Raw genomic sequence first — 26,401 nt, forward strand, 5'->3', positions numbered from 1 at the left:
CAGACAGCTCTGCATAGGATGCTGTCCCACTGGGTATTCCAGGAAGGAAGTTCAAGAGACCTGTTAAGCAGTGAGTCAAGTGGTGCCCTAGTGGCAAAAGATTGTGAGTAGCTGGAACATCAGTTCAGTAAATATGGCTATTACTATTGCTTATTGGGAAGCTTATGTATAAAAACCTGTTTTGGTGAATGACTGTGATGTAAAGAAATCTTGCATCTCAAAGAAATAATAGTTCTGATTTAGAGCAGAAGCTCTGTAAGAGGGTTGTTCAGAGGCTTGTTCTAGCTATGTCCTTGCCTTGTCCTTATTCAGATGGCTACCGCTGGTGGAGACATAGGGCAAAAAGCAGTATATTTGGAAGTACAGTACTTCCATTTCTGATTATATTGAACAGTAAGGTATCCTTCAGTGATTGATGCATTAAATGGAAAACTTTTTAATGAATATTTTTGTAGTCTACTTAGAGTATGTATGGATCAAGGTTGAAGACTGAAAAAAAGGTAAATTAGCCTAATTTTAAGAAATTCTTCGGCAAAATATAAATAATTCTTTGTAAGCAAATTAATGAAAACAAAAATAGACTGTAGCTATGGAATCAGTCCATAAGAAAGAAACCTGAAGTGTAGAACTGAGGCCTTAGATCAAAAGGGGTAGACCTGTGCGGTGTCAAGAGTTGGACTTGATGATCCTTAAGGGTCCCTTCCAACTCAGGATATTCTATGATTCTATGAAAATAGCTGGGACAGGCTTAAGACAGAGTCTGTTTTAGGGACTGACAAGCCAAATTAGCTGTAGACCACTGGAATTCATGTCTCAGTATGTTTGTCCACTTGCTACTGTACCAAAACAGCTTTATTTCAACTGGATTTTTGCTCATCTGTTTTTAAAGGCAATCTTGATGGAGCACTTCCTGTCAAGCCTGTCATGTTTTCCTACCCAGCACAGAAATTAAGTATTTCAAGACTGAATTTATTAATACAGAAGGAGATGGGGAAACAGGAAGATTCTATAGCAGAAGCATGCTCCTACCTTAGCTCTCTTCAGAGTGCTGTGGAGTTTTGCATATAAAAGCAATCATATCAGACCTGTGTATTTTGTCATGTACTTGCTGTGTTAGTAAATAATAAGGATGGAAATGAGCTACGGGAGATGCTGCTGAAGGTTCTGAGCTATTGGTTCAGGATTTCTGCACAAACCACTTGCTGCTAGTTTGTACTGGGATGAATGTTTCTGCAGAATCTTGAAAGGTATCAAGCTTAAAAGGGCACATCGAGATGTATCTGTGATTAAATTGCTGTAAATAACCTTGGTGATACATGGTGCATTTTCTGAAGTGTAGCTGTTTCATCTCATATTATACTATGCTTCTGTTATTGTACTAGGCTTCTTGTGCTCTCCCATTTAAATCAACCATCCCTACCTCTGTGCAGCATAAGATATGCCTGTTTCTTTAAGTCATAAGCCACAGTGAATCAGTTTCTTACACTTCTCTTGTATATTATTTTGTTCTTTTTCCATTGACGATCTCTTACTTCATAGAATCACAAAATCATCTAGGTTGGAAGATACCTCCAAGGTCATCTAGTCCAACCTCTGACCTAACACTAACAAGTCCTTCACTAAACCATATCTCTAAGCTCTACATGTAAACATCTTTTAAAGACCTACAGGGATAGTGATTCAACCACTTCCCTGGGCAGCCTATTCCAATGCCTAACAGCCCTTTTCGTAAACAAGTTCCTCCTAATATCCATCCTAAACCTCCCGTGGCACAACTTAAGCCCATTCCCCCTTGTCCTGTCACCAGGCACGTGGGAGAACAGACCAACCCCCACCTCACTACAGCCTCCTTTAAGGTACTTGTAGAGAGCAATAAGGTCACCCCTGAGCCTCCTCTTCTCCAGGCTGAACAAGCCCAGCTCCCTCAGCTGCTCCTCATGAGACTTGTTCTCCAAACCCCTCACCAGCTTCATTGCCCTTCTCTGGACTCTCTCAAGCACCTCCATGTCCTTTTTGTAGCAAGGGGCCCAAAACTGAATGCAGTAATCAAGGTGCAGCTTCACAAGAGCCGAGTACAGGGGAACAATCACTTTCGTAGCCCTGCTGGCCACACTGCTTGTTATACAAGCCAGGATGCTGTTGGCCTTCTTGGCCACCTGAGGACACAGTTGGCTCATATTCAGCCGACTATCAACCAATACTCCCAGGTCCTTCTCTGCCAGGCAGCTTTCTAACCACTCATCTCCCAGCCTGTAGCACTGTTTGGGGTTGTGCCCCAGGTGCAGGACCCTGCACTTGCATAATCAATTGTAACTCTGTTTCACACTCTGTTGTCACTCTAAATATCTTAGCCTTCTGTAGGCAAAACTAACATTGCCTTTGATAGGATTTTTGGCTATAAAATACTTTTTGGTTGCCCAATTGCATCTGTCAGATTTAAACAAAGTTCTGAGTGAGTGGCTATGCAATGCTGTACAGAGGTGTCACTGACACTTCATCCTTGTGGGGTTTTCTGGGTAGCAAGGACTGTGAATCAGGCTGTAATGGGAGCATGAGGCCATGTCTCAAGCTTTTCTCCATTTTGTTTGTTGAGACATCTCCAAGGGCACTATCTGCAAATGGTCAACATGCTGAAAGAAAAAAAAAAAAAGCACAAGGAAAACGTGCAGCTTCCTGGGAAACTTAGGAAGGTGTTCAGATATGCTGAGCAACTCCCACCTGCAGTATCCATAGGAATAGCTGAGGTACTACCCAATTGATTTTCTAGTAGTATTTGGCCTTCCTAACCGAGTAAACAGTTATCCCAAAATACATACTTGTTACAGCCTGAGTGATACATGTCTATAGGGGAGAGAAAGCAAAATTGTGTTTTTTGGCAAGACCATACTAACTATATAAATGTTTCAGAGTTGACTGTACATATATATAATATTTTAAATACACTTGACTCCTTCCCCCTTTTGAAGGCTTATAAGTAGTCAGTTTAATTAGTTGTGCTTGATCTCACAGATTTCACTATGAGCAAATGCTATTCATCTAAAAGGTCAAGAGTGGTGTATATTATCTACAATTCTCTTATGCATAATTTAATTATTTACATATAAGTAGATGTTGTTTGAAATTCATAGATACTATTTTTCACTATTCACAGAATACCATTGTGCCTAAGCTATTTATTATTTAATAAAATATAAAACCATAAAATAACCTATTAAAATATTTGTGCACTCCTCTGTTTAAATATTTGATTATTGAAGAAGTCTAATGCTTTTCTTAAAATCTCATAGACTAATGAAAGAAAAAGTTAAAAGGGCTACTTTCTCCTCCAGAGATGCTCCAAGCACTCATTAGCTCTAATATGAATGATATGGTAAAACATTGAACTGAATGTCCCCATCTCCCTGACAAGGGGAAATAACACACCAATGCCTGTGACCTTTGCTCCTCCTCAGAAACATAGTATGTGTTTGAATTTTGTTTTTATTTCAGAAAGCCTGGTGTATTGAACCAGTTTAGCTCTTTCAAGTTCTTTTACAGGTCTAGTATGTGTCTGGAAAATGAAGAACAATGGGTTCTAAATGTGCATAAAAAACCTGCCCTCAGCTCACTCAGATTCCACTACAATCTCAATTTAAATGTACCTAATATTATACAGCAGTCTAGGAAAGCCAGAACCAGTTTGACTTGTTGCTATTTCTTTGTCTTTTCCATCTTCCTTTTGCTATATGTATGCTGACCACAAGTCTGCTGTCATCCATGTTCTGTCATACAGTGTTGCACTGTATTTTTGATATAATCTGGAACATTCACAACAGGCCCATTCATCAATAACTACATAATCTGAAAATTAGGGGTGTCTAAGAGTGTTTGTTCCTCTGTGAAAGAACTGGGAAGCAGGCTCCCCTTTTTTCAGAAAGTGTGGTTGATACACAGGGGATACATGAAAACTGATGAAAAATGAATTGGACAAATGATCAAAGGACCCTGCTGTCCTAATTTGTTGTTTTATGGCCAAAGTTTTTCTGCTGGTGCAACTGTGGATTCCCAAAACTAGTGTTTAAACTAGTCTGCCTTCCTGGATAAGCAGGAGAAAGCTTCATTTTGAATAGTGTGAAAAGTGGGATAGAAGCCATGTTCTCCTGTCACCTTTTGAGAAATGTCTTCCCTGATGGTACTGCAAATAGTGTTGTTTAGATCATATTTTGTAATTAAACTTATTTTATTTCTTGAACTGGTAGTGGGCAACAGGTAACTTTGCAGTGCAAATCATGTGGATGTAACCTAGAGGCACTGAAAGAGAAAGAAGTCAAAGAAAATATTCAGTAGAGTTGTTTAGTCTTAATAGATACATGTGAATGTATTTTAAAGACAGTCCAAAAGAAAAATAGGCAGTTGTCTGTCCTTATTTACACATGTTCTCTTTGTTCATCTTTTCATGCAATAGCTCAATAAGCTATATTGCACATTAATAAAGCAACAGATAGAGAAAGCAAAAAGAATTACGTGTGAGTTAGAAAGGACCCATACGACTAAGTGATGTTGAGATATGCAGCATATTAATTAATTCTATCATGTCTATTTTGTAAAATATGTAACTCATTGCTTCAACAATATAGTTTTGCAATCTACTGTTTGCCTGGGAGCATGTGCTTAAGTTTTCACTACTAGTCTACAATTTCATTTACTCAGCCAAGACGTATAAATTCATTTTCATAAATGAGACAGATTGCATCAACAGAAAGTGCAGGTTGGAAGTGAATTTTTCAATTATTTCAGTAATTCAGAATTATTTCAATATCGTAGGAGATGTGTGGTGTCATTCAGTCTATTCTTCTGTTATACCCACTCTGTATCACAGAAATGACCATGTATGTATTTTTGACTGATCTTTTTACTAAATATTCAGATTAAGTCTTTCAGTCCAAAAGTAGTCCTTCCAAAAAGTTTCAATAACACAACTTTGTCGATGCTTTCAAAAGTAAGGTTTTATTATGTAAATTAATAGTGTTTTTTTTTTTTTTTCCCTCAAAATCTATTGTAATGTTTATTATATTTTTAATTTTAAAATTACATGTTTGGGTTTGTTTTTTACTAACAAAAGTTTTTGCAACAGTTGGGTAAACATGCACGTTTTTTATTTAAAACAAAGCCACAACAACTCATTTTAGAAGTCATGCAGTTAAACAGTATAATATGAGTAGATTTTTGCAACCTCTTTTGTATCTTTCAAGTCATCCCTGATACCTTGATGTTTAGCTGCTTTAGTAACTGACACCCTGGAATTTACTATGTCTATTGGTATTTCTTCTGCCTGAACCATTTGCTTGAGCCAATGATTGAATGAGTCAGAAAGTTAAAATCTTGCATAGTTTAGAACAAGAACTTGCCTTGCCATTGTGATAGGAGCTGTGTTAACAAGCTACAGATGTTGAGTTAATGAATGTGTTTAATAAGCGGATGGGTGGTGGGAGTGGTTCTGCCTCCATACAGGAAGCAAAGAGAGCCCTGGGGAAGACAGAAACAGGGCTGTGCCTGATTGGATTGCTGCTATGTGGTACAACTTGGGATGGAGTAATTTACCAGCATGGAAGTGTCTTTGGATATTTTATTAAAATCTTATACTTGCTTGGTTTCCATCCTGTAATAAGTATAATTTGGGAATGTATTTAGGAAACTATGATAAAATATTTTGAAAACTAAAAAGACTCTCAGTAGAAAGACAATGACTGAGTTGAGCCTAGAGATTGAATAAGCCTTAAAATTGAAACAGTGCATCTAATCTTAATTGAATTTTGTTTTCTAGGGAATTCTGGTAGAAAAGATCTAAGAGGAAATCTTGCTGAATTGAATAGCAATGAAGAATTGCTACTAGGTGATGAGTCTGAAGATGCAACTGGCTGCCTGAAGCCAAAATGGAGGACTCTGTACCTGTAAGAAAGCACCCTCTTCCTGTGACCAGTGTCCTCCATTGTAAATTGGTGTATATGACCATGTTGGGTATCTGACCATACAACTGAGAAATGAGTGTGGTCTTGAAGACTGTGTAGTATATCTGTTTCATGTTGGGTGGAATAAACTTTTAATTTTTGTGTCTATCCATGTGTCATCACAGAAAGACGATAGTTTGAGTCTAACACTAAGAACTCATTAAACGGAGATAACTTGCTCTGCAAATACAATCAGTCTATCACTATAAACTATTTTTTTTTTTGGTAGTTTTAATACTTTATTTTTCCAGTGGAGAAAAGGTCACTATGGTAGTTAAATGCTTGGTGGCAATCCATAACATTCTATAGAACCTGTTAAGAGAATTGCCTGGAAAAACAAACAAACAAAAAATGTCAGAAAGGTGCTTACTGAAGTGTTGCCCTTCTTGAGGCACTGCAAGCAGCTCAGTTTAGGATCTTGAGAAGGTGGGAGGAAGTTGATTATTTCTAAGTTATAAGGTTATTTTTTTTTCTTCTCTTCCTCATGGGAGAAAAGAAGGAACAGTATGGGGCAAAATAAGTTGTAGGGGACACAACCACAACTTTCAGTAGCAATGTGGGTTTAGGTTTAGGAGAAAATCTGGGTAAAATCTGTATTCAAGATAGTTATTTAAATTAATAAGAAAAAAATTATTATTTTAAGAGTCATGGAATTTCTAGCAAGGTATTCATAACCTCCAAGCTTCTTGAACTGATTCCATGTTGTAATGTGATGAGTGAAACATTGAATAATCAGTCTGCCTTGTCTCTTTACAGAGCATGTGGACTTATAGAAGAATAGTAGATGTATCAATAATAAGTATTAAATCTAGAAGTGTATTATATTTGATGCTTGAATAATGAAATACAAGTTTGGATTCCTTGGCTGTGTTTTTAACTCCATTATTGATGTGGCAAAATGCACAACAAATTACTTCTCCAGTTTTCTTCTTAATTCAGGATTAGACAATTCTGTTACTAAATTGATGTTGTTGCATGGCACCAGATACTGTTGTATGACACTTACTAATCCGATTCATGAGATTGACCCAAGTCCAAGACAGTAGTACAGGATATAGTTCTGACAGGCTGAAACTGGCACTCTGAACTTCTCACATAGTGATCTACTGTAAGAACACGTCTCTTAGTGAAAAATAATTTATTTTTTTTTTTACTTTCAAATTATGGGACAACTTCTCTCAGGCTATATAAAACCAGTACTGAGAGATTCATATTCTACTTTGGAGGGAGATTTCATGTGAATGGATGCTTAGAAACACAGAGATTAAAAATTCAGGATACCATCTCCGTAAACTATAATTTGGAGAGCTGTGAGCTGTAATCAGTGAAATTACAAGCACACAATTACTGTTTTATTTATTAAGCTTAAATTTCAATGTACTGTTGCAAATTCATCTTGTTCTCCAAATAATATCAACAACTCATCCAATCCAACAGTTCTCATCAGGGCAGTATTTAAACTCAGTACTGTCAAGGTCCTATAGCAGGTACTTCTGGAAAGACATGAGGGCAGGAGCCTTGCTGTGTGAGGTTATATGCTGCAAAGTGTGGGGTGGGAGTCTATACCCTCCACTATGGCAAGTGGGTAGCACCAGCTGAGAAGTCACAGTAAAAATGAGATGGCATAGAAATGACACTACAGTGTCAATTGGTTACATTTTTAAACCATCATGGCAGGATGTGCAGAAGTTACATTTCAACCAAACTACAGACATGCATCTTTATTTAGATCTACCTGAAGCTGATGGATACTGTTATCTTCATAACACAGGTAAGGAAAGGGCCTTAATCTGCTGTAATCAGTGTTGGTTTCATTGGCTCAAACCTTCTACTGTTATATGGGTAAAAATTTATATGTATAAAAAAGTTATTGTACCTGGGTGATCATCACAGCCCTCTACTGCGTTTTCAAAACTGTCTGTAGATTTCTGCCTGATTGTGCTCCATAATGCACTTCCACTAATGTAAATTTAGCAGATGCTGGCACTTTAACCCATTTGAATAAAGTGACAGGCCTAACCTGAAGTAAATTAGCAAGTTGTTGTTCGTATGCAAACTTGAAATAATGCCCTCAGTTTTTTCTGATAACACCGTAAAGAACATTTCTGTTCACATCCCAAGGAATCATATTCCTAATAAAACTTCTTACAGTAAAACATCTATGTAGACCAAGCCTTAATGTTTGGCAAAAAATCTTTGGACTTCTCCCAGAAGAATGTCATTTCAGGTAGCACTGAAGAACACACTACGTTTGAGGGAACAGAGGAAGGTCAGAGAGGGTTTGTAATCACTGTCACAGGCAATCCTTCTGCTGTTGGTCAAAGATAAGGTTTGGTACTTTTGGAAACTAGTTATAGGATGTGCTGAGTAAACAAGACATTTAAGGTTGATGAATGCTTCTAAATACTTGGTGGTTTGTATTCTCCAGAAAGACTGCAAGGCCGGCCAAAGACAGAGGCTGCTCCAGGATGTCTGGCACACACAGTATTTGTAGTATTTCCTAAGACTGATGCACATGGGCAATTTGGTCTAATTGTGCTTTTTACCGAATGCCCATGTGGTTTGATTGTTCACTGCAGTCTTTTTAAAATACTTTTGAAATCCTGATCTAAAGGAGTTGGTGTTCTCAATTTCTTCTGCATACCTTAGTCCCTAGATTGTTACTTTAAAATTCCAAATGGACAACTAGCATTCATATGCAAACTAAATTAGGGGTTGAAGCATGAGAACATACCACTTTTTACATTCAACTTTCTGGCCTGAGAAATCCTCATGTGCACAAGAATATCTTGGAAGTGCTCCTAACTGAACCCTCTGGGAGAATAGTTAATCAGATATTGAATCAGCTGTAAGTTCTTCTGCCCTTTACTTTAGAAGTCTCATTTTAACAGGATGGAGGAAGAGTTCCAAGTGCAATTAAAATCTAAGATAAAGCCATGTGCATTAATTATGCTGCAGGTTTAAGGAATCCTAGGAAAGACCCCAACTAGTTTACAAGCTGCATTGTCATCCTCTCCTCCAACTCCAAATATCCACTTGCCCCATTATAAAAATGTTTCTGTTGTGATGAATAGGAATGTAGATGTTTGCAGAGCTAGATAGTATTTATTGTTTGGGAAGCATCAAACTGCGCAGTTAAGGACTGTTGTGATATAAATGCAGGGTTTGACATGAAGGGAAGAAGGAAATGCAGACATCACTAAAAGAATGGATAGGCTTGCTGCCCTATCAGTTCTTGCACTGAGTACCAGTGGCTTGCTTTTGCAGATTATTCACTTGAAAAGTATGCGTTGGGGCAAGTTTTGAAATTTTGGATGTGCTAATCAAGTGTTAACTTTTTCTCAGTTTTCTGAGGATGTGTTTGTTTCTTTGAGAAGTATGATTATGTTTGACTGTTGCATTTTCATGTTACACCTAAGGCTATCTGTTACTTTAATACCTACTATTTATTTTGTTTGCACCTTCTTTTGGTGGAGAGGTGTTTTAAATGGGCTGGAGGATGTTCTAAGTGATGGAAATTACTAATTCAGAATGTTTACATTTTTTAAGCTGTGCCAGTGGCCTGATCCCAGGTGTCCTGTATCCTAGAATTTAATTCTGTTTGTCTAGGATGCCAGTTGACTTTGTAAGGCTTTCTAAACTTGGCCTATGTGAATGAAACCTGATCTAGTTTATATTTTATAATGACACACTTTTCATGTTCTGATTTTCTGCTTTGAAATAAGTTTCCATTTTTTCTCATCTGCTTTCATGAGAATTTTCAGATGATATTTATGAAAGTGCAGTTTGGAACAGTTAAATTACATTTTTGTTTGGTGTTAGAGGCATTGTAAAATGTTAGTATGCCACTCATGGAGGATGCTTTGTGGTCAAGGCAAGTGCCTCTGCTTTGATTGTGTGCCTGTGGAATCTTGTTTGCTTGATCTTGAGTCTTGAGGACATTCCCAAGAGCAAGCAAAACTGTTGAATGCTAACGAGTCTGTGGTCTAATTTAATGTCCTTCTAAAGCTCTGTCCTTAAAACTGTTGAGCAGCTTTTTTTTTTTTTTTACTTTCTTGCCTTTTTTTTTTTTTTTTTCCTCCACTTGATTTGGTTGTTTCCATCTCTCCAGCATTTCCCTTACTCCTCTGTGGTTTTTCTTAGCTGTAGCTTACTTATTATTTTTGTTGCTCCTGATCAAGTACCATCTTTCTTATTTAACTTGGTGAAACTGGCTTCAGCTAGTCTGTAGCAGTGGAGGAACACAGACATTCCTATTTGCTGCATGCAAAATTATGTGCGCATGTAGATGTAATCAAATGCTCAAATAACCAAATCTCTTGTGTAGTGCATATGTAACAATTCAGAGGCATATGTATATAATATAAACTTTGGCTTCCTGTCTTTGTCAGGATGGAGATAATTCAATCATGTTCCATTGTGACTGTTTTTAGCTAAAGAGACAAATAGAATGACTTTCTGCAAACAGCATTAGTGACAACAATATCAGTAAATGTGCTCAGTGCTGGTAGTAATCAAAGGCTATTGTAGAGTACATGTATTTTTCTCAACAGTTAAAACAATTTGAGGAATGGAGAACATGCTATACCATTAGAGAGTTTCATCTTGAGATAATTTGGTTACAATATATTATTCCTCTGAGTGCAAAATTGTTTTAATCCAGCATAAAATGGTATAACATTTGAGAGCTGAAACTAGACAGATTTAGATTAGATGCTAAATGTAAAATATATAAGGGGGAGGGGGATATTAGCAATTGGACCAAGCAGCTGGAGCTCTGGGGCATGGTGGATTCTCCACTGAAATTTCCAAGGTAACCCTTAAAATCTTGTTTTAATCACATACTAGTTATTTGGCTTATTTAATTGTCTGAAATATATACATGGAGATCAGCATGCGTGACCTAGTGATTTATTTTGCCTTTAAATTCTGTGAATGAGAGTTGTCAAAATTTATTTCTTCAAGTTTCAGTATATCAATATAAGGTAATTATTTGTCGTGTCTCTCTCTCTTCCCCCCGCCCCCCTTTGTGTACTGTTAATACACAAGATCAGTAGCTTTTGATATTTATGATATTTATTTTGGGCCCTGATGGTTCATGTAGAAGGCATCTGAGACTCTAATAGACTTAACACTCTTGACCCAAGCATGGAATGTAACTTCTGGCACCAAAGGCTTTATTAGCCAGGGGATCATGTAATCACTAATCTTTTGGTTCACTGTTCATTAGACCGTTTATGGTAAAAAAAAGTGTTTTACCTCAGTGCAGTCCTCAGTGAAATCAATAATAGTGTATTCAAAGAAATGGAAAAAGCCTAGGTAAAATTTAATGGAAATCATGTAGTTTGTAAGGTTGGCTGATTACTCTCTATTGTCTTCACATCTAGGAAACAATTGAGAAAGTTAAAATGGAAATATACACCTATACTAGCTAGACATGTCAATGACAAACCATTGCTATAAAAAATGGAATAAAAATGGAATAATTCAAAATATGTCATCACCCAGGTTAAAATTGCTGTGATTTATTTTTAAGTTACTTCTCTTGTGTTAGCCTTCTCTGAGGTAAGACAAAGGCAAGATATGAAATAACATCTTAATTGTCACATTTAAATGGTACTTTCTCACTCATTAGGACAGCTTACTTGTGAGCTAACTAGATACATGTAAACTAGTGTATTGGCATTCCTCTATTACTATGGCTTTATTGCTATAGTTAATCTAATATAGCTCATGTGAACACACTCTTCTGAATTATGAAGATGAATTCTGAACCCTTCTGAAAGTCTGTCACTATTTGGTATGGATCATTATGCCCATTTTGTTATGAAAGTAAGTTTGCTGTGTGATAGGCTTGCTATTTCCTAATTTTTGCTGGACATCCTCATTTCTGCACAGATATTTTTTTCCAAGCAAAACATGGAGAACTCTTCTAATTTGTCTGTTGCTTCCAGGCATTTATTCAGAGTCTGATGTACCATCGTTTGTTGGAGCTAATGCAAACAGACAGGTCACCACTAGCATAGAGATCTAATACATCCTAGGTAGTTTACATATACTAGGTAGTATGCATATATACATCATTAGATGTTAGGATCAGACATCCCAGCCTGGGAAATTCTGTTGAAAACTGAATCGTAAGATTAATTCTTCTGCAGAGTGCAGATGAGGGGTAACTGTGTATCTGTACTGGGTATGGGAAGGAGGTATTAGAAAGTCAATGATGTTCCAAAGATGCTCACCACATTCATTCTGCTGAGGATCTCTGATTTTCTACACCATTTTGATTGGAGAATCTTGGACTAAAGGGTGAGCATTAAACATACAGGACAAGTTATGGTTATGTTTGAGGTAACTGTCCTAACAACATATTGCAAATCTCTTTTTATGCCAATAAAAAGAAAAGCTAATAATGATAAAATAAAGTGCACTTCTACCTTATCCCATTGCATTTCAACAAGGGATTACATTTTTTTTTTTTTTTTTATTGAGAAGTAATTATTAGAATCTGCTGATAAGTAGCAGATAAATTGCTGAATTTTGATAAGGACATATGAGCACTAGAGGTCCTGACCTATGAACTAATTTCACATAAGCTACAATAAAATACATTACTGTTTATTTCCGTGATTAGTATCAGGGATGAGTTTGAGATAGTAATCTGGAGAGAAAAAATTTCATGTATCCTTATCAATTTCTTGAACACCCAAGTGACCCCCTAGTAAAGTGGTCTTTAGCTACTTTTAAGTTCTAGGTAAGTTTTTTGCTACTAACTTTCTCACTTTGAATGGAATCGATACTCTTGACAAAATAATTGGTAGTAATTGTTGTACCAGTGTCAGTTTTAATAAACCATTCAAGTAGAAAATATTTTACAGATCCAGCCATTTCCTATGTGTCACCAGATAAAACTTTCACATCCTTCAGCAGCTGGATCTTGAAGCTCATAGCTGTATTTTTCTTTCATGCTAAAATTTTTTTTTCTTATTAATAATAGAGCTGTCATTTCTAATAAAATATGAAACAACCATCCAGGGAAATAACACCGGTGATAGATAGAGCAGGCTGAAACTCTAGCCTGAGTGAACACAAATGCTTGATAGCTTGGAATATAATTCTGTCATTAAACTGAACATGTTGAGGGCCTAGGACTAGATGCACAGGGGCAAAACTGTTTTGTGTTTAGGAGACTGACTCAGCTTCTGTTGGGACTATCCAGGTCACTGGAGTCAGCTCAGACTCCTAATATCTGAAGGGGATCCTACAATAAAGGAAATGCTGTCAAAAACAGGCAGCATTCATCTGTCTGGGGGAGATCCCATAGAAACAGGTACTAAAGATGGAAATCCTTTGTCAGCTTCTCTGCCAAAAGATTCCCTTTATTTGTCACCTATCTTATTGGTGAAAAGGCTGTACCACCAGAAAGTATGCGCACAAAAGGATCATAGGGAGCTCTATAGATTTGATTTTTTTTTTGCTTTGACATTAGTAACCAGGATCAAGGCAGAAGGAACAGTGCAGTAGAGATACCCCATCTCCCTATTCTGCTTTAGGCACACATGAGATGTGTAGGAAAGGTTTCATTTGTATGTATACCTGGGCGGAGTATTTTCTCCTTCCTTCAGCCCTCTTTAGTAAGATTTGTCCAGTAGCTCAGGATATACACTGTTAGCCATCTGGCAAAATTTCTTCTCTTGGTGCTTGTTTCCTTTGTTCTAAAAGTGGAAATTAATATATTTTATTTTGTATATTTACAAAATACTATGGCAGTTCTGGATTGACAGTGCATTGGGAGAATTCAGTTTCATTGCTATTGTGAGCAATATTGTTTCCTTGGCCCAAATATTGGAAACAAATACATGGGGAGCAGGCAGGGTTGAGTGGGGTGGGGAGGATCCAAGTGGATAAGAAAAGTAAAACTGCCTATTTAAATGATAATTATGCTCTTCTCATCCTCCAAATAACAGCTAAAATGTCTGTGTTTTTCTCATTGAGTAGTCTGGTTGGCTAATGAACGATGTCTATTTGCAGTTAAAGCTATTGCAATGTTGACAAGTAAGCATATATGTGGAACAGGATAATCGGTATGAATGCTGTTTTATCACCAATGTTAATTATCTAATATTTTCCATTTTACAATAATGTAAAAATTCCTTAGGCATAAATGAAAATGAACCCATCAATTACAATTTTTCTCAAGATAATGGCTGACAGAACATTTGCCTCCCCACAAAAAATGGAAGCAAGAGAAAAATTAACAAAATTAACAACTTATTTGTTCAGGCTCTATGGTATATAAATGTAGTCATATGTTACATGATGTGTTTTGATGTGTTTCTTATTTCATCTTGGGAGGAAAGTTCCAAGTTGGTGACTGGAATTACTCATACAGATCTTTCCTTATGAGAGGCTTGCATGTGCAGCCACTCCTAAAATTTATAAAGAAAACAATTTTAAAAGCAATGGAACAAACCCTCGTCTTAAATGTAGGTTGTGAATGAGAGCAGAATTGATCTAAAAATTATTGTTTGGTATAGTAATTCTCACAGATTTGCTACATCAGTGCCTAGGAGAGTCTGTGCTGCTCTGTGTACAAACAAGGAAAATACTTTCTGGCACGTCTCCTTTATATTCCTGAACAACTTGCCCTTTTCATTTTATTTCTTGTCAATAGTGGACTAATCTCAGTTACAGTCATTCCAATCAGACATTCTTAAATGACACTTAAATACTGGGGAGAGCCAATGGAGATTATTTTTTAACCTCCTTCCTCTGAACTTGAATAGACAACTTAAGTTAACAGGAAGTGAGAGAAGCCATGAATACACAGTAATTTTCAGGAAACCTAATCTTGTCAGCCTTACAAGCTCTATGATCAATTTTCATTTCAAAGTTAATATTCAAATGAAAACTGGAAGACTCTGAATTACTCCCTTTAAATAAAAAACATAGCTGAAAGTAGCAGTGAATGCTTTTTAAAAGCATTACAGAAACCAGGAAACATGGTTAAGGGCTTGTTGAGCTTCAAAGTATAAGACTTCTGGCTTCTGTTTGAATGATACAAATATTTAGATTTTAATTTTCTTTCCACAGTTAATCTTCTGTAAGTATTTAGGCTTCCTGAGCAAACTGCAAGAAACAGCCTTGCTCTCAACAATAATTCCCAGGCAGTGACCTCTTTCTGCTCCTGAAACTGATTTTTAGATATCACAGAAAAAAAGTGCTAATATAAAGTGTTCATTGATGCTTTATAGATTGATGTACTACTGTACTGTTTAATTATTTTTTTAATGACTGCTCAAACATCATCACAGGATGTGTCCAGGATATGTAGCTGCTTAAACAGCTTTGACTTGCATGGGCTTCATGACTGCATCACTGGACATGTAAACTTTTGGCTAACCCTATTTTCTAGATTCTTTTGGAAGCAGTTTCTCATTCCCACGTGACCTTTCCCTTTGAGTAAGCTCTTGCAGCCTGCTGGAGTTGCTCATGATAGTTCTCATAGTCCTCATGTTTCCTTTCTTTCCTTTTTTTAAAAAAAAAAATTATTATTTTTTAATGTGAGATACTAAAGTGCAACCATCACAATTTCAATTTTCTTGATTAATCCAGTGGGCGGTATATGATCCATGCAATGAGATCTGTGCAGTGCAGTCATGCTGATGTTCATGCTAAGCACAAGTCTTCTAGGTCCCAACTTCACTTGAGAAGCCCTAATTTTCCTGTTTGTTTGGAGACACAGATTGTTTCCTGCCATGTATCTGGACCATCAATACTAGCTCATCTGAGGAATGTTTATAAATTGGGTCTTGGATTAACTGTGAGAATCAAGTGTCTTAAATATTTGAAATATCTTCCTTCAATTTCAGCAGAGAGGGTAGAGATTAAACAGAGCTTGTGGCAGAAGAAAAGTAAGGCTGCTTTCTCAGTTTTCTGTAATAATCCATGTCAGGCTTATCTCCAATAATGACTGTTGTATAACTACACAAAAGAGCTCTAGAATTTCTGCATCAGAGATCTCTCTTTAATCTAATACCTGTAACAAAGCAAGTTAAAGTCACTACCAGAAATTGAACAGCCACATCAACTGTTGGTGTAGGTTGGTGTACATTATAGCTCTCCTTTGCATGTGACAAACCTAAGGAATTATATTTGCCAAGTTCAATTTTTGAGGCACTTAAAGTTTCAGAATGTGAGCTTAGTTGGCAGAGTAGGCTGAACTTACAGTGTTTCTTCAGTAGGCATAGTGTACAGTCCTGTTTTGTTGGAAAACTCTGAAAATCTAGTTTTGCAAGTAAATTCTGCAACAAGAGTATGTAAGCACATTAGCAGTTACACATTCTGTAGTGTCCATTGGCTTTCCAAGCTCATGAAGGTTTCTTCTCTGTGTTATAGGTTAAGAGATTTGGGGAACACATCTCCTGCGAAGACAAGTTGAGGGAACTGGTGTTTATTAGCCTACAAAAGTCTCTAAGGTGACCTTATTGTGGCCTTGCAAAACTTAAAGTGGGCATACAAAAAAGATAAGGAGAGACACTTTACCAGAGTGTATAGCAATAGGGCAAGGGGTAATGTTTTTTAACTAAAAGAGGGAGGTTTAGATTAGATTTTAGGAAAAAGTTCTTTACTATCAGAGTGGTGAGACACTGACATAGGTTGCCCAGAGAAGCTGTGGATACCCCATCCCTGGAAATGTTCAGCACGAGGTTGGATGGGACCTTGAGCAAGCTGGTCTAGTGGAAGGTGTCCCTGCCCATGGCAGGCTTGTGTGTGTGGAACTGGATGATACTTAAGGTCCCTTCCAACCCAAACCATTCTATGCTAATTTTAATGGGGATGTGGTTGGTGTGTTAGAGCACTACATGGCCTTGGCAGAGCTCTGGCACCTGACATATGGAAATGGGAATGTGATGAAGGTATCCTATTCAGTCTCTCTCACTTAAAGTTTGATTGTTTTAATTCCTTTAATCAAAGTTTTAATCAAGTTATCATATGGCCACACTGTGGCTGTAATTGTATATATGGATTTATGTGCAATATTTTAAAAATCTTGCAGCAAAAGCAACAATTTAAAATCTTACTTTTTATGCAGGAATAGTCTTCCAGGTTTCTGCTATTACACAATTGGATGTAATTGTTTGTCAGCAGGTAACTACTTGGGAAACACTTCTCTATGATTCTAGGGAACAAAAGAGGAAAAAAAATACAGCTTACATTAAGTGTAGAAAACCTGCAAGATGGGCAGAACTCTGACTTTAAAATGTTACAAACTTCCTAGTAAGTATGCCAACTGCTTACAATGTTGAAGCTTTAATTTCATTGTGTGATAAAGGAACAGTATATTGTGTTTATATATATATATATATATATATATATGTATGTATTTCTAATAACATATAGGAATTCTTTCTTGTAAGATTGAGGTTTTAATATTTAGGCATTTCTGTAACAATATCGTGCTTCTTTTTATATCACATTGAAAACAATTGTACTTATATGTATGTAATAACTTGGTTTTAAGTGTCTGGCAAAACTACATATTGCATTCCAGGATGTTTCGGCCTGTAATCATTTTTCTTCCCCCTTAGCTCATTCTACATAATAAGAAGAAATTTTGTATAGTCTTTTGAATATGTATTCCATTTTCTATTACTAAAAGCAAAGACACACACACACAAAAACCAACCCTCCCCCAAAAGTGTTTTTGCTTTAAGATGGTATTAATAGTTCAGCAGAAACACTTATAAAGCACTCTAAGATTTAGTAAAATTCTCATTTTTATCTTTCATGTGAATTGATTTATCTACTGGACGTGAAACAGCCTTAATAGATAATCTAATTGATGTTCCTGTAAATATAGACCTATTCCCAACAGAACATCTTGTCTTTTTTGCAGGGTACCTTTCAATATCTCAAACAGTGGACTACACTTCCCTTAGAGATTAATTTACAGGCTTAAATATTTCCTAAACACATCTGTTGTGGTTATTAATTATTCTTGGTATTATTTGCACCACAATAAGTAACAAGGTTTGTTGTGCTAATCACTGTGGGAAAAAATATGGAAAACAGATAGGTCTTTGTTTCCTTGAGACAGGCCACCTTTCTGTAAATCATCAGCTTTTTTCAGTACTGTGACTGATGCTCAGAAACAGAAGTGCTATGCTGGAAAGACCAGCACAGACTTAGCTGCAGAGTCTGTCCTGCTATTGAGAGCAAATGCCTTCTCTGCCTTCTCTGCTTTAACACGTGGAGTATTTGAAGATATTTCTCGTTTGCCATGCTGTCTTTGCATATGATAAAGTTACAGTTGGTTAGCTCTGTGCAACAGTATGTAAGCCTTTCAGGTTTCTGCAGCTCCTTTGAATAGTTTTATCCCCAGTATGTTGAACTGCCTTTTTCCAGAGTCTCTCATTTCTTTTCTGAAATATTACTAGGCAACATGCCCATGGCTACTAAATCAAAAATCTTCAAACTTTTAATTAAGTCAAGAGAGTTTCAGCTAATTTCTTGCCTCTGTTGCTTTGGAATTTACATGACTAAAATCACAGGTATTAGAGGTCACAAAGATTGATTCCTTGAATCTTAAAAGCAGGAGCCATAACAGTCTCTACATTTGAGCAGTGCCAGGTGAAGTATAGCACCATTTCTGGCTGTGTCCTCTGGGCAATGATATTATATAAATTTTAATTTGGTTAGCACTAAACAAAATTACTAAGCATGGAGAGGTTCTGATTCCATCACACAGTGTCTCTGTTGGTTAATTATAGGGTGGAGTGGCCAAAGGGAGATAAATAAATAAGATTTGTATAAATAAGTTAATATGATTTAATGAAGATAAATAATAAACCATTAATACATATACAATACAAAGTGAGGTTGCAGATTTTATTGGAAACCATGAGGTTCAAATGAGATTAATCTATGCTGATATGTTTGTAGACAGATTAACTGTTCTCCTTGTCTCTTAAATGTGAAATTTTTCATTACTCAAGGTTAAAAATAGTAGTTTGGGCTTCATTCTTTGAAAAACAGTTCCTTAATCCCTTTTTGAGTTTTCAGGTCTTGTTTTAGTCAGCAAAACAAATATGCTGCTCAATGTTGTAGGCAATGATAACACCAGGGTAAACACAGGAAATGCTTTTATTAATATGATCTAAGCATTTAATTGCCTTCCTTGTAGTTTAATCTTATCTTTACACATTGAAGCAGTGCATATTGTACACTTCTGATCCTCAAAGGACAGTTTTTCATATGGCATTGTAGAGTAAGATATTATCAACAGAAACCTGACAGACCTGTAATGTTGCTTGTCAGCCAAGGGGCTAGAAAGTTTGTTATAATTATAGTTTGCAAAAGGCAATGCTGAATGCCATTTTATAACTAAAAAGAAGGAGTGAAGTCAAGATGTGCCATGAATGCTGTATTGCTATGAGAAAGGAAGTGTCAGAATTCAATAAGCCCCAAAGCAGAGAGTTCAGTCTCCAGATGATACATTTACAGTCAGCTTAAAATTAAAGAAACAAAGCTTTGAATTCTGAGTGGTGAAAGGGCTGTAATTAAGAAGCTTAAACTCCCCATTTTTGGAGTCACATTTAGGATAAACATACATTTGTGATAAACCAATTATATAGAGCAACAGTTCTCACGTTCTTCAGTTTAAACTTTCCTCTTTGCAACCATATCTCTGTTTATACGTTTATGTGCAAACAAATAAATATAAACTGAACTAAAAAGGAGAGCTTGACACACTTTATTTTTTTATTTAATATAAGTATCACCACCATGGGCTTTTTATCGTTCAAATCAGCATTATGTTAAGTTAAATTTATTCCTCAATTTAATTACATAAAAATAATAACAATTTATTATTTGTGTCTTTCATTGCTCATGGACTGGGAGGAAGATGTGGGTTGTATATGGTATGGGGCTGGAAGTACAATTATTCCCCTGTAACTCTTGAGCACGTCCAACATAAAGCTACTTACACTGGTATTATTGTTTTATAATTTAAATAGTTCTTCCCTGGAATTTCCCTTCCTTTTCTTTGGTCCCAATAATGTATTTACAGAGAGTTGCTTTTTTCTTCTTTTTTTCTTTTTTCTTTTTTCCGTCTATTTTAATTTGCTCTTTTAGGGTAGGTCATACAATACTTTAAGACACTGTTTCAGTTCTGGATTAAGTTTCTCTTGCTTGAAAGTGAGTAGTTAACATTGCAGACAATCTAGTATGTCAGATCTTGTTTCATCTATGAATGGTATGATAATCTCAATCTCTTTCTATTTGTATAGGGAATATATTTCTTTATCTATTTTAAGACTGAGTTTGAACTTTTCATAGTAGCACCATACTAATGCCTAAATAGTCCTTTTGAAAGCCTAGAGTGAGAATCTCCCATAATTACAGAATCCATTCCCTTAACAATGAATCTACTGGGAATATCTGTTATCCATGTGATCAATTTTCATAAATATTGCCAGCATTTTTTCCCTTTTTCCTTTATGCATTTTTATTACCTTTTTTTACCTTTTAAAATGTGCTATAAAGCACTGTATACTGTAGAGGTCCCAGAACATGACACGAAAGAATAGAGTAGGCATAAATTATCACTCTGCCAGTAGGTTGTACAGCTTGCCTAGGCATGTGTTATTATTTAGGCTGCTAAAGCCAAGTAGTCAGACTGTTGTTACACCCCTATATAAACTACATGTATTTCAAAAGACTGTTCTGTTTCAATTTGCATGTGAAATGGCATTTAGTGGATAAAATGAATAAAACTACATTCATAAGTGTCCTGGTTTCAGTTAGGATAGAGGTAATTACCCTCCTAGTAGCTGGTAGGGTGCTATGTTTCGGATTAGGATTAGAAGAGTGCTGATAACATGCTGATGTTTTGCTTGTTGCTTGCTTGCTTGCTTGCTTACACCAAGCCAAGGATGTTTCAGCTTCTTGCTCTGTCCTGTCAGTGGGCAGGCTGGGGGTGCAGCAGGATCTGGGAGGGCAAAGACCCAGGACAGCTGACCCAAACTGGCCACAGGGGTATTCCATGCCATCTGACATCATGCTGGGTGGCTAGCCAGGGTGGGGGCACCGGCTGGTCGGGGATAGGCATTGGTCAGCGGGTGGTGAGCAATTGCATTGTGCATCACTTGTTTCATACATATTATTATTAGTAGCACTATTTATTTATTTACTTATTTATTATTATATATATATATATATTTTTTTTTTTTCCTGTCTTAATAAACTGTCTCTATCTCAACCCACAGGCTTCAGTTTTCTCATTTCTCTCCCCCATCCCAGAGAGGAATAGGGGAGGGCAAGCGAACGGCTGTGTGGTGTTTAGCTTCCGAGTGGGTTAAACCACAACAATAAACCACAAATTAAACTGTCGTTATGCAGAAAAATAGTTAAATGAAAATTGTATCCCTCCTTCAAATTTAGAAATAACATATTAATATTCATTTCAAATATTGTGAGTAAATTTCTTTGAAAACATAATGCCTTTCCCAGTCCTTGAAGGGCAAATTTGAGGGCTGTCTTAGAAATACGGTACTAGGCGGCTAAAAACAATCCTTCGATAGATTGTGAATTACATATGTTTTGGACTATTCATCCATGATTTTCTTGGAAAAATAGAATTGTATTGCACTTTTGTTTTAACTAAAATCTGCTACAGGCCAATATCCTAAATTTAGACTGCTAACCTAGTAAATTTTGACCCTGTATAACAAATTTGTTTGATATAACAAACTTACGTTGTCAGTACTAGAGCATGTCGAAGAAATTCCTACAAGGCTTCTGATATATGACACTAAATTAAATAGGGAATCTTGTTTAAACCTTTTGCTATTTTCAACAAGATGTTGCGAATTGGGATCTTTTCCATCTTGAATTGGATTATAGGTTTTAAAAGTAAATATAATCAAGTGCACAGATATCATTAAATATTACTCTGTTTCTTTGTAGCTGTTGAAACTGGCAATGAGTTTACTCATGTCGTTTCCAAGACCCACAGTTTGTCAGTGTACATCAAGCAATTGTGTAAAAGGTGTTCTACATTACATTTTACCAACAGATCTGAAAATGGACTTCCATTAACTTTTGTAAAAGCTATATATATGAAAGAATGCAATTTAAGCATTGTATATGCATGCCTTAACTTTTTCAAGGCAGAAATCCTGTTTCTCCTTTCTCAGTTTTGCAGGAGTGTGGTACTGCTGCTTTTAGTGGAATCATTTCTGATTTACAGTGGTTGAAGACAGGTTTTAGGGTAGAATAATTGATTTGGTAACAATGTTAAACAATAAGCATCTATTCCAGTCCATTCTGTGTAGATTTATATATGATAAGGGTGAGTGACTGTGAAAGGTGAAGAAAGTATCAATATTATGGTGTGTATTTTTCTATATGCCTTGTGTTTGGTTTTTGAATTTGAGGGGCCTACTGGGAAATCTACAAATTCTTACCAATTACTCTAATAATAATTTTGTCAAGACACAGCTCTTGTAATACTTTGTTCTTGGTTTTGATTCAATTATTTTGACTTTACTGAAATGAACCTAGAAATGTCTCTTCACTGGGGAATACAAAGGCAAAAAGAACAACATAATAAAGAAGTCATGAAGAAAGCTTTGTGAAGAGCCAAGTGATTCAAGAAACAGACAGGTGGAACATTTCTCATTTCCTGCTGTCCCATCTCAATATACTTCAACAAGTGAACCATATTTTACCATCAACATCTTCCATACAACTACAGCAGTGTTTGCTCTGATCAGTGATCCTTTGCCTTTTACTGAGCTGAGCATAAAGGATTTTGAAAAACAGGGCGGGGGAAAGAAAAGCTAAGGATTTCTTCAGGGACAAATCTTTGTAAAATACTGCAGCTCAGGGCTAGCTGGATTATTGGAAAGGTCTGTCTGCTTTTATCTGCATTTTATACCATTTGATGAAATGTAAAGAAATGATGTTAAGAATGAAATAGGGTTAATAAAAATTCTAAGAGAAGCTGTAGCTATTTCTTCTCTTCTGAATTTTAGAATGAAAGCTTTGTATGCTTTCACATTATTAATTCAATTTAATTGTATTAATGCAGTTGTAAGGTATCAATTCCTTGTATTCTCTCCCCTAGTTTACGTCACAGCCTCAGCTGAAAACATGAATATCTTAAGTTAACAGACATGACACTTATACAGGAATTACTCTGCTTAACAAAATCATTGACTGCACTCATTCAATTTCTGTGAAGAAATCTTAAGTTTTGACTGATGATCTGAATAACTCTATGGATGCATAGATCACTATTTATTTATATATTTATTTATTTATTTATTGTGCTCTATTGCAACTTAGCTTCTCAGAGAAAGGACCTTCTGCTCTACCTCATTCACATGGCCCATCTTTGGAGAACTGCATAACAGCTCTGATTTCTTTAATGGGAACTGTCTTTATGTTGTGTGCTTTTGATGTTAATGGCAGAACTGCATGCAGTAGTTTGATTTTTTTAATTATTTGTACTATGTTTTCAATTGTCTTGTGTTCATCTTATTCATTAGTTCTAACAGACAGGCCTTGTCAGGCTAGCATTCTGCTGGCTTTCCCAGACAAGTTATCTTTGCGAGAGATTATGCCAAAAGGGGATTTTTAGTAATACAATATTTGTCCAGGGTTCCTGATAATCTCTCAGCCTAGTCTATACCGTTTTTCTGTGGCTATAGGTTAGGGAAATTCTGGAAACCTTGGAGCTGTCAAGCTCAAATGTCTTCTATTTTTCTTGGTAAGTAGTTGGTGTGCTCTGAGCATGTCCTGCAGACCTACCATCCACTATGGTGTGAGTACATGCAGCAAAGCTCTTATTCTTGTGGTGAAGTGAGCTAACCCTGTCGTTTACCTGTGCTGCATGTGCATGGCATTCTGGAATGTCCTAGATTCACAGGTTTCACTGAAGATATACTACATAGTGCATGAGCAGGAATCCTTGAGTTATATTACAAACAATAATTTTAGGTTCTGATGTGCTTTGAATTGATGACTCTTGTAGTATATAAAGCTTAAGACTTGCTGGATCTTGTAGTGTTCACCTGTATGGGAGAAGATAACACTCAAGTTTGCTGTTATATTAGTGTATCTAATTTTATGTTATTTTATGCCTGTAAATACATGATGTTATTTTCTATCAGCATACTCTCATGTTTAGTCATTAAAATTAAATAAGAATATACTGGCAAAAACTTAAGATTTCCTCTCCACAAACATGACTGTACATCTACGGGTAAGTTGGCCAGGTAAGAAATATGTTTTAAAATACAACAACCTTAATTGAAAAGACAACATCGTCAGGAGTCTCTAGCATAGCAAAAGTCACAAAACTAAGAAGAAATCTATGTCCCTAGTGAAAAATGATTCCGATCACAAACCTATTAAGTGCAGTATCATTTGGAAGTGCCATGAGACTGCTTTTTGTAAACAGTTCAAGCACTGAGCTCTCAAGGAGATAAAATTCTCTGTTCTATGCATGCCATCTCCACATCAGGTTAAGGTCACTTGAAAGACTGCACCAGGGAACACTGCGTTGTGGCTTGGTGTACAGAGAGCTGACCTATTGATAAACAGGGGAATTTGGCTTATAGACAAGCCATTCTGTAGTAGCACAAATATTTACTTGGAAGTAGAAAACAAAACAATACATGCAGACTGAGCTTTCATTTATTTTGGTACTTGCTTTTTGTCTTTTGTAAAACTCCATTAAAAGCTTTTCTTCCATGGAGTGTTTGGATGATGCAGTGGCTAAGTCAGATCTGAGTGTGTTTCTAACAACTTAAAAAAATTATTCTGGCTGATAGCTGAGAATAGGTACAGTGATAGTGAGGTACAGGTAGTGTTGTGACAAACCTACAGTTCATTTGCAGTGGATGTAAATAAATACACTCAGGGAGCCATTATTTTTTTATATATGTGTTGTAATAGGTACACTTTGCTATCCAGCAGTGTGTGGTGTGGAAAGACAACAACAAATCACTGCTAGTGGATACCTGTGATCTGTTTTTCATGTGGGCACACATAAAGTGTAGGTACCCAATGGCCTTGTAGCTCAGACAAATAATACTTCATTCTAGTATATTCTACAGTATTACATTGGTGACTTTAAGTACATGTATAGTTACATATTTTAGTCTTGGCCTATTTCTGGCAAAGTATCTCAGTTTTGTATCACTTTGTATTTTTTATTATTACTAATTTAATTTTAAAAATATTTTTCAAATGAAATACAAATACATATAAATATTAAAGATATATTTTTTATTATTTATTTTAAATTCTCTTGAGCCATATATACTTTCCCCAATTCTGCTACCCTAAGCCAGCATTTTTCTAATAAGCTATAATAGTTCTATACCTACCAGTGCAATCATTTGTCTTCAAGATCAAGTAGAGCTCCTTTCTTCAAAGTAGGACATACTGGAAATAAATTACCCATCTCTGTTGTGCCTCGTGTAACATCTATCAAGAAGTTTCTATTGGATCAGTCTAAATTTCATATATAATATCTGACCTACAGACTTGTAATATCTATACTGTGAAATCAGTGACATTTCTTTTTGTATCCCTCCAATTTGCTCTATCACTTTTTTCCTTCCATTTGTACTTGAAAAACTTAGGATATTATAGAATTGGAAAGATAAGGTCAATTCCCTGACATATACGTAATTATTTTACGCAGGGCGGTGGTGTGTGTGGTGGTTTATATTTCGTGGTTTGGGGGGGGGGTGTCTTTCTTGTGCTTTTTCTAATTCTTTTGCTTCTCACAATGATTTTGATGAAGACAGTAATTGTAGACAACACTAAAAAGTCTATAATATTGTTCCAAAGTCAAATCTTGTAAATGAGCTCATAAAAAGTCAGAAGTTTTGTAGATTATTTCTGTCCTTAGATGTTTGGCTTAATGACTTATTTCCAATAAACCATTGCTTGTGTCTCTGGAGTTTCCATAGAGGAAAGAAAGCATTGAATTTTAAGCTTTTTTTTTTTTTTTTTTTTTTTTTTTTTTGCATTTTAACCTGCAATGCTAATGGCAATTTGCAAAGTTTGGTTCCACTTAAAACTGAAGCAGAAAGAAAAAGTTACGTCAATACTGAAGCTTGCTGTCTTTGAGGTAAAAAAATGTTCTTTGACCTGGACCTTTGCGTTCACTTTCTGGTTGCTCCCAAGTTACCTCAGAAAAAAAGAGGGCAGGCAGAAGGACTCTACCACATGAGTTGATTTAGGAGCAGCAGCTTCTCTACGATGTTTCCACACATGTCCTAAAACCACGGGGGTCTAGGAAGCATTAAACCTGCTGCATGTGTATGGGATTACTTCAGTGCAGGAAGTATCAGAAGTCAGTCTGTGTGGTAGAGCAGGGCTGTAGTTTA

The 26,401-nt window shown here is 36.2% G+C and overlaps 1 long non-coding RNA gene across 1 annotated transcript in view; it reads left to right on the forward strand.

The window, feature by feature from the left end:
* LOC106019413 (uncharacterized) overlaps positions 1–26,401 on the forward strand; it is a 207,306-nt gene that overhangs the window by 8,105 nt on the left and 172,800 nt on the right. Inside the window, exon 3 of the long non-coding RNA XR_011812149.1 lies at positions 5,804–5,930. This is a non-coding gene — a long non-coding RNA (uncharacterized lncRNA). The remainder of the gene's footprint in view (positions 1–5,803; positions 5,931–26,401) is intronic.

The sequence above is a fragment of the Anas platyrhynchos genome, chromosome 11, assembly GCF_047663525.1.
Source record: "Anas platyrhynchos isolate ZD024472 breed Pekin duck chromosome 11, IASCAAS_PekinDuck_T2T, whole genome shotgun sequence".
Classification (NCBI taxonomy): domain Eukaryota; kingdom Metazoa; phylum Chordata; class Aves; order Anseriformes; family Anatidae; genus Anas; species Anas platyrhynchos.